Source organism: Protopterus annectens, chromosome 1.part2, assembly GCF_019279795.1.
Source record: "Protopterus annectens isolate FY-2018-M chromosome 1.part2, PAN1.0, whole genome shotgun sequence".
NCBI lineage: Eukaryota > Metazoa > Chordata > Ceratodontiformes > Protopteridae > Protopterus > Protopterus annectens.
In genome coordinates, this window is record NC_056727.1 from 870,107,021 (window position 1) to 870,117,159 (window position 10,139).

The window sequence follows — 10,139 nt, forward strand, 5'->3', positions numbered from 1 at the left end:
AATCCTATTTGAAAGTACAGGTTTCTTCAAAGCTGTATTGTTACCATAGCACAACTTTTGTTTCAAAGTATAATAATACAGGGATGGTATGTGATATCATTAAGAAAAATTGGCGTGTGTTATCAGTGGATGAATGCATTAAAAACATAGTTTGGTGAGAAGCCTAGTCTTACTTTTAAGAATGAACTATCTTTGAAACAAAAGTTCTGCTATGCTAAGAATGCAACTCTGAAGAATAAGATGGGCACATTTCTCTGTCAGGGATGTAAAACCTGCAGCTTCATTTTTAGTATTAATAATTTTATCCACCCCTCAACTAAAATAAAATATGAAATGAAATTCTATGCTGCCTGCAAGAGTCAGGACCTGGTTTAGTTGGATACTTACAAAGATTACTATTGTTTCTATGTTGGTAAAAACAACTGTAGTGTGAAAGATAGAATTTTGGAGCATTTGGGAGAGATTAGGAGAGAGGTGAATACTAATGCAGTTAGTAAACATATTAGAGTGAATTCTGGACATTCATTTATTTTACAGGTATTGCAGTTAGCTCATGAGAATATTATAGATGGTTCTTTAAGAGCTAGAACTGAAGCTGTGGAAACAAAATGGACAGCTACTTTGCAGTCAGATCGTTTTTTTTTTTTTTGGTTTGAATGATAGTGTCCCCCTTAAGATTATTCTAAAGTTACATAGATTGAGGCATTAATTTATTGGTTGTCATGGTGATTCATTGCATTTTATTGAACAGAGAAGGTTGAGTTTTTTTTATGTTATGGTCTGAAGAAGTGTTTACTGCATGAAAGCACTAACCTCTTGTCAATAAAATGATTTTTATTGATTTGTTGAGCTTCCGTCTTGGTGTTTTTTCTTTCCATTGTTCTTAGACAGACCTATTGTCCCATACTGATTTGTATTGCCTTCAGATATAATGCCCCTAGTCCTAGTCTCCCTGGATCAACATGGTTTTATCCTAGATTGAAATACCTTTGACAGCATTACAAGAACAAATAAAAAAACTCACCACTATTGAGTTCACTGAATATCTGTTAACAAAATATTTAGTGCTTTCAGCCTAGAACATTGTTCTTCATCAGAGCATAATAAAACAGTTTTAAATGGCTATTAAATGCACTTTACACATGAGGGGACAGTATTCGTAGAAGGAGGTACATGAACAACATGAAAATATGGAGAATAATGCCACCACCAATCAGGCCTATAATGAGGAAAACAGGTAAGATAACCCTTTAGAATTTCACGTTTTGTACAATTTTATTAGTTATGAAGAAGTCCGTATGCTTTACACAGAAGAAAGTACTTACCTAATAAAAATGGTCCATATATCTGGATTTGCTGGCTTCCTTTATGGTGTTCGGTTCAGTGTATATATCTGGTGATTTTCAGAACTTACTCTTACACAGATGAGTGTGTGTTATATTATGATTATATTGTATCTTTCTTCTTAGTAGTATATGATATTATTACCATTCTGTGTCACCAAAAACCTGACAATATTCAAAACTAAGGGAAATGCTGCTGTTTTTTTTTATTTACAAGACAGCATAATGTGAGAAACTCATGCATGTTTTGTACTTCTTATACTTTTTTACTGCCATCATTTTCCTACATCTGTGTACCTAGCCATTTCCCTTTCTGCTGATGCAATCAGTAAATATTCATTTTAATATTCACTCTTTTTATGAATATCGATAAAACCAGGCAATACAGTGGCTTTATTAAAGGAGTTGATGTAACAAATTTCTACATTATATCAAGGTTACCATGCATGTGGTTTATGCTGACATCTTGCATTAAATATTCTTAAATAGTGTCTATTTCAATCCATTTATGGCTATGCAAGTCAAAAAATTAAAACCAGCAATATGTTTTAATTAGAAGGTATAAAAATATGCTGCCCAGTCACAAAGAAGTTACTCAGTTAAATAGGTCTGTCTGCAAGAGAATTCAGAGATGTTGTAAAATCAAAACTGTAAGAATAAATTTGACACTGACAGCCACTCAATAAATCATGCAATGAAAGCATTAAGAGGAACCCTGGGTAGAGCAGTATTCGAATGCAACTGTCATCAGTTTACTGCTGTCAGAACCTGTTAAGGGTTTCATTTGTAAGCTGAGTCAGCCTTTTCTGATTCGTTTGTTTTATTCTGATATAAAACAGTTGTTTAATTCATGTTTTTACCCAGAGTCATCACCTGTATTTTCCATGAACTTGGATATCCTAATCATTTTATGTGTCAAGAATATGGAAGATGTCAAGATATCATTTTACTTTCTGCTTAGAAACATCATTAAAATAATGTTAACCAGGAGTGGGACTCGCAATCATATGGGTGCACACACACGCGCGCGCACACACACACACACACACACACACACACACACACACACACACACACATATATATATATATATATATATATATATATATATATGGGTCTAGGACTATTCACTGAAAGCACATTTCACTGAAAGTCAAATGACTGTGCACAAGTCACTGAAAGCTCAGTTCACTGAAAACTCAATTCACTGAAACACATTTCACTGAAAGTTATATATGGCCTTTTCCCCACTGTTGTGTGACCCTAGAGTTAGCAAATATAGTAAGAGGTGGTGTGGTGGGCACCGCCCCCCACATCAGAGGGTGTGGGGGGCTTAGCCCCTCCACATAGTTTGGATATATATTAAGTTCAGAAAAGAGTAATTAACTGGAATTGCAAATATCCATGTATATAGTTTAAAATATTTAAAATATGTGGGGGCTACACCCCCACACCCCCTTACTATATATACTAACTCCAGGGTCGCACAACAGTGGGGAAAAGGCCATATATAGCTTTCAATGAAATGTGTTTCAGTGAATTGTGTTTTCATTGAATTGAGCTTTCAGTGAATTGTGCACAGTCAAATGTGTTTCAGTGAAATGTGCTTTCAGTGAATAGTCCTAGACCCATATATAGAGATATATACATATATATATATATATATATATATATATATATATATATATATATATATATATGTGTGTGTGTGTGTGTATAGCTTGATATAGATATAGATACAGATACATAGATGTATTGGTAGGTGTGTGTGTGTGTGTGTGTGTGTGTGTGTGTGTGTGTGTGTGTGTGTGTGTGTGTTACATAACATCAGCAATTTGCACAATAACACTTGTTTAACTATATTTGTAATAATAACACAGATAAACTATACTAGCATGGCAGCTGTCATAACAAATTTTGCCAATGCACTGTTGGTGATTTCCTTTATCTGGTAACAATCAATGTACTGTTACATGGGAAATGCCCAGTTTGTAATTGTATAGTTTGTGGAATAAATCCTACTACATTAATTGCATGCTAACAGGAGATCATGGAATTTCTCTACACTATTCTTGTCCTTGACATTTCATAACACAGAAGCGCACACTAGATATTATTATGCCATCTGACAGGATGGACTTACTGTGCCATGCGTACCACCAAAGCTGAGGCTGAAAAAAGAGGCACCGCCACTACAATCTGGCCCTGTGGTGCAGAGGGCTAAAGCCCTTACTGAGCCTTAAATATCCCATGTTTGATTACTGGCACAGGCACTGGAGGTGCCAGAGGGGGACAATGGGCATTTGAGTCTGATGCTGGCTCATCCATCCTGGAAGGAGGGAGGTAACATAAGTTGCAATAGCAGCATTAAGAGCCTGATGAGCTTCTCACTTGTTGGTTGTGAGGCTTTAAGTCCACAGAAGTATACATGCAGCTCTCACAGACAATGACTGCAGAGTTTGTAAAGATGCCATGTGGTAGGAGGGGGCTATGGCACAATAACAACATTAAGAGCCTGATGAGCTTCTCACTTTGTTGTGAGGCTGCAAGTGCATAGAAGCATGCATGCACCTCTCACAGACAGTGACTGCTGAGCTTGTAAAGATGCTATGTGGTAGGAGGGGGCAAAGGTACACTTCCTGGCAACAGTAGGTTGCTGTACTGATATCCTTCATTTCTCCACTAACACTAGCCAGTGGTCAGATTGAGCCAGTGAGAGGCTAAGGTATATGTGATAAACCTAGTGAATAAGCAGAAGAGCTGAAGGTGGATGAAGATCTGCTGCAGGGAGTGGGAACATTTAAAAAAAATAAATGGACCCCAACTGAGGCAAAAGCATGAGGAACTCTCTTTAGTCAGTGAGATGCAAACTTAATCAAAATCTTGATTACAGAAATAAAAATCTGATCATTTAGTAAGCTAGAAAATTGGACTTGTACAGTCCATCTTTACAGAATGATGAATTCTTGCCACAGTAAATCATTTTCCTTTCAGTTAAGCTTCCTGCCCTCATGGGTGCTATGTATATGTAGTAAGTATGTATGTATGCATGGAGCAACCCATCCACAAGGGGTATTCAAATGGGCATATTATCCTACCAAAATATTTTTAAATGACCATAGCTCAGGATTCTACCAAATCTGCTTTTATTATCCCGCTAGTCAGGATTTTCACTAATACATTAAATTATGTATATCTGTCCAATAAAATATCCTGAAAATAAACAGGCAAATTATAGAAGTGGACTACAGTCAGAAACTTGCCCAGATAAACAGCAGATATATTTAGGCTAGATAGACTTCATGTTTGACTAGTATTTTCTTCAGATTCACAACAGAAGAAGGAAGTGTATTTGGACATCAGAACCTATTTACAAACCCAAATGAACTACAACTGAAGTTATCTGAAAGACATGGAGGCAGAAGTGCTTCCTTTACATTTGGGCTTGTCTCTGTTATCTGAAGCTTTAAACAGCTAAGTCATTTTTCCAGGGGTCAAGTGCCTACTTGCTCCACTCACAGTGCTTTTGTATATTTATTTATTAACTTCATTATTGTACAACCATGGAGAAAAATGAGAAAGCAAACTATGAATTACTGCTGATTGACACAGAGGAAACTGATTTACCTTATTTAAAATGTGGCTAATGAGTTCAAAATTTGGGAATAAAAAAATTATGCTTTAAAATTTGTTTTGTTTATATTGTCTGTCCATGTGTAGAGAAGCTACCAGAATTAGTTCTTCAAGCTATACTATCATGTGCCCTGCACAATCATTTAAAAACTGCAGTTCCTTAAAAATTCTTAGATACTTGTGTTGAGAAAAAGCATATAATTTTAAAGCCACGCCCATGAACCCACTCTTGTCTGTCTTGACTGAAATTATAAAACAATGTAGGCTCACATAGTGTCGAACAGCCCAGAATCACGACAATACAATTGTAAATCTATGGGCTCTAGTTTATAAGTGAAAAATTTTGAAAAAGAACCATGGACAACTAAATCCATTTGAACTATTTAATCACACACAAAAAAACTAAAACAAAATAAATGGTTAAGCACTTTCAGCCTTGTGGAGTAAGACTTCATCAGAACCATTTGAACAATCAACATACCACAATTTAAGTACTTAAATAAATCACATGGTTACATCCATTAAATTATTTAAAATAACACAGACAGGAAGTTACATCATACAGCTCAAGTTACATAAGGTACACAACATGTAAATAGGTAATTTATTCTTGACTGCATGTACTAAAACAAAAGAGTACCTAACGGACTCCATGTATACAAATTTCCTAATGGATTGGTTGCAGGGTAGTGACGAACATTCTGAACTTTTGGAACTTTTTGAGCGACACAGAATTGAGTTGATGCATTTCATTATTAAGTTAAACAATTCTCATATTAAAAATATATTTGATGAACTTACTAATCTTAACAATGACATTACTAATGATATATTATTTGAACACAACAGTGGGAAATATGATAGTATTTTTTTACAAAGTCGAACAGTAGGTAAAAATGTATTTTAACAGAAAGCAAAAGAAACTTATGAGAGATCATTTGGACTGCATTTATCACAGAGCTTATCCTGTTCCCAAATCCCTTCAGTCTTTTAAAACACACACACACACAACCACTGTAATGAAGGAAACCCACCAACAGGCAATGAACATTCTGACATTGCCCTTAGAGGTTCGTCTTCCTTACATAATACATCTTTAAAAAATAATGTATCCCCTGATAATCCATCTCAAAATTTGATGGATGATTACAACTTTTTTTCTTTGAGGAGATCTGAAAAAAACTGAAAACAAGAAAAGGGAAGAGACATTTTTAGTCTACGCACCTGCTCTTTTTGGACCAACAAGCAGAAGATAGGGCAAGCGGAAGAGAAGAAACAACTGGAGCAGATAGATCCCATTTATGATTCCCACATGGGTCCTGAAGAAATAGTATGCTCCCATGAAGGGATTGTACATTTATACCAATGGCTCAAAATATTTAATTACACAGATTCTATTACCAAAGCATGCACTACTTTGTTTAATAAGGGGTTTAAGTTTGCCCCCAGTAATAGGATTGACATTACAGACTCCATTATTGAACAGAAATTGTTTACATGTAAACTTAATTTTCAGTTGAATAGTACCAACAAGGGGGAGACTGATAGTTGTACACCATTGCCATCCACCACTAATAGTATTCTAAAGAAAAAAAGTATTTAATACACCTCTTAACTCTACTGTTGCTATTTTTGAAAGAGCTTACGAAAAAGATCTGTACTTTTTACAACAGTCCCAGTCATACTGGTACTATAACCTTACTAAAGAAGAAAGGGAGTTAAAAGGTAAATTGAGGAGTGACACTTCTGTAAGGGTGATGAAACCAGATAAGGGAGGGGGCCTAGCGACTGTTGATAAAATTGATTACACTAGTGCACTAGTGTTTTCTATAGTATGCTACAAGACATAAGTATGAAGATGTTTCCCAAAATGAAATTTCTGTAGCATCTAAGAAATTCAATATTCTTCTTCATGATTCTTTGACCCAAGTGGTTATTGATTTGGATCCAAACATTTTTTGTAAACAAAACTCCCTTCATTCCCACCATATTTGGTACTCCCAAAGGACAGAAAGAAATAATATATCCACCATAACATTTAATTGCAGCAGCACAAATATCTGGATTAGATTTTCAAAGAATCTTTATGTCAGTGATTATATTTTAAAAGATTCATGGATTTTTTTTTTATCTAAAATTGAACTTCACTTCTAAAATGATCTTGTCAGTTTTTCCACAACTGATGTAGTAGATTCATTTACCTGTTTTCCCAATCACCCAGGTCTTACTCGGCCATTACTGAGTTAAACAGTGTAGAAGATAGGGTATTAACTTAATTACTGAGTTAATGAAATTGATTTTATTCAAAAACTTTATATATTGTGGGGGGGTATTTTTTTGACAAATACAGGGCATGGCCATGGAAGCAAATTGTGCTCCTATACATGCCAATCTTGTATTATATAGATGGAAAATGGCTTTTGCAATGAGATTGATGTATTGACAATACTGTCATACCTATTTGCGCTTTCTGGATTAAATATTTATTTTATGAAAAGACTATGGGGTTAATACAAAATATTTTGTTGTTTATATCAATAAAACTACCCCATTTTTAAATTTTACTATTACGCATTATTTGGATTTGATTGACCATTTGGATGTTACTATTTTTTAAAGATTATTCCAATGGATGTTTTAGTTCAAAGATTTTTGGAAAATCCACCTTTTCTAATAGCTACTTTGACTATCATAGTTGTCATCCAAAACAAGTTAAAAGAAATATATTTAAAGGGCAGTAAGTTAGAGCAGCCTGTATATGTTCAGATTTCAGTAACTTTAAGACTGAAGTTAAATTGTTGACCCACATAATTTTGAATTGGGGATACCCCCAAATAGTTGAATGATATCAGTAAAGACATAAGATAGTTGGGGGACTAGGTTTTTACCTTTGTTAAGAACTGATTGTAATGTATCTTTGTCATTATCTCCAATACCTACACTTAAAGCAACACATAACAATGATTATGCCCTAAATTTTTACCAATCCTTGTTATTTACTTTTGGTACTTTTACTAAGGAGACACAATATATTATAATAAAGAACTAGAATATTTTTGAGACTGATGATGACATTTTTAAGACTCTGGGGAATAGTCCCGCTTTTGAATACAAAACTGGTAGAAATCATAAATATCTATTGTAGCACTAATCTAATTTCAGTAGTAATCAGAATTTTAAAGGCACCAGAAAATGTGGTACTTGTAGCCAGTGTGGCTGCATTCTTGAACAGAAAGAAATCATTTTAGGGGTCTCCCGCACCAAAATACCTCTAAGAAATGGAAATTGTCCCTCTAAGGGGGCTATAAATATATATATATATATATATATATATATATATATATATATATATATATATATATATATATATACATATATATATATATATGTATATGGGTATTTTATTTGTTTTATTTGTCGAAGTTACGTTTCTTTGACAAACAAAAGTACAACCTGAATTACGAGAAAGTGCACTTCAATGAAAGTGCACTTTCACGAATAACAGTTCACTGAACTGTTAATAATAAAATATAATACTATCACAGCATTTTTGCAGGGGGCAAGCCCCCTGCACCCCCCATGTGGGGGACTGTGCCCTTCACACCCTCGCCACTTTATATATACTAACTCAGAAATCATACTACAATGGGAAAACAGGTATGTTCCCTTATCCCCACTGTAACATGCGTGTAGCATGTAATACGATCTCGGGGTTAGTATATATTAAGTGGCAGGGGTGAAGGGGGTACAGGGGGGCTTGCCCCGCCTGAAAACTGCCATGATAGTGTTAAATTTAATTTTTTTAATGGTTTGGTGAACCGTTATTTGTGAACGTGCACTTTTGTTGAAGTGTACTTTTGCATATTTCAGTTTGCACTTTTGTTTGTCAAAGAAAAATAACTACAACAAATAAAAGTAGACCCACAGCTATATATATATATATATATATATATATATATATATATATATATATATATATATATATATATATATATTTGTTGTTGTTGTCTTTCGGCTTTTCCCAGTTAGGGGTCTCCACAGCGGAACTCCGGTCTGCTAATGATTGGCAGTAGATTTTCACGAATGCCAAGGTGCCAGCTCGACATTCAGCCTTCAATGAAGGCACACCCAGTTACACATGTCTTTCGAATGCCCACCCAACCACGGGGAGAATATGCAGACTCCACACAGAAGGCACTCCCCGCACTCCAGCTGAGAATTGAACAGGAGAACCTCTTGCTGTGAGGCAACAATGCTATCGCTGCACCACCGTGGATAATATATATATATATATATATATATATATATATATATACATATATATATATACCTGGAAGACCAAAGACTGGGACAGTATAGTTCGGGAGATTTACCCTTTTCCACACTGTAGTGTGATTTTGGCATTGGAATATGTAAGTGGCAGGGGGTGTGGGGTGCAAAAACATGAGAGTCAGTGCTTTGTAATATGGATCTGGTTCGTATATACTACTGCAAAGAGGACGCCAGAGTGCAGAAGTCGAATTCGACTTTGCCTGCATTAGTGCCCAATATTTAAACTTACTTTGTATTCTAAACATCAAACATGTAAACCGCATTTTTGATAGGTTTACATTCTGATGTTCAATGCTTTAATAGTAAATATATATATATATATATATATATATATATATATATATATATATAAAACCCTGTGCCAAATTTGCTTGAGTTATTACATAGGTAAAATTGAGAGTCAGTTCAGAAAAAAAATATATGAGCATGGGCATGTCATTTCTAGAGGTAACTTAAAAAACTCATTGTGTAAAAATGCAAAAAACTGTATTAGCTTTTCCAAGTTTTTGTTTAGAATTCTTGATGTTGTTCTTATTGATCCCCAAGGTGGCCCTTGGGAAAATAAAGTTGAATTAAGGGAACTTTTATGGCAATTATGCATCAAGCAACATAGGGTTGAATAAACAGATATCAGTTACCCCTGTGCTTATACTTACAGCTGCTAGATTGCAAATTTTATTATTGGAAGACTGCACATATATGTTTTTTTATATATATTGTTACAAATTTTTTGCAACACACTTCTATCTGATTACAATATGCATAACAGATTCAGTAGACATTAGTGTTGATTTTACTAAACATTTTACTGTATGATGTAACTTCATGTCT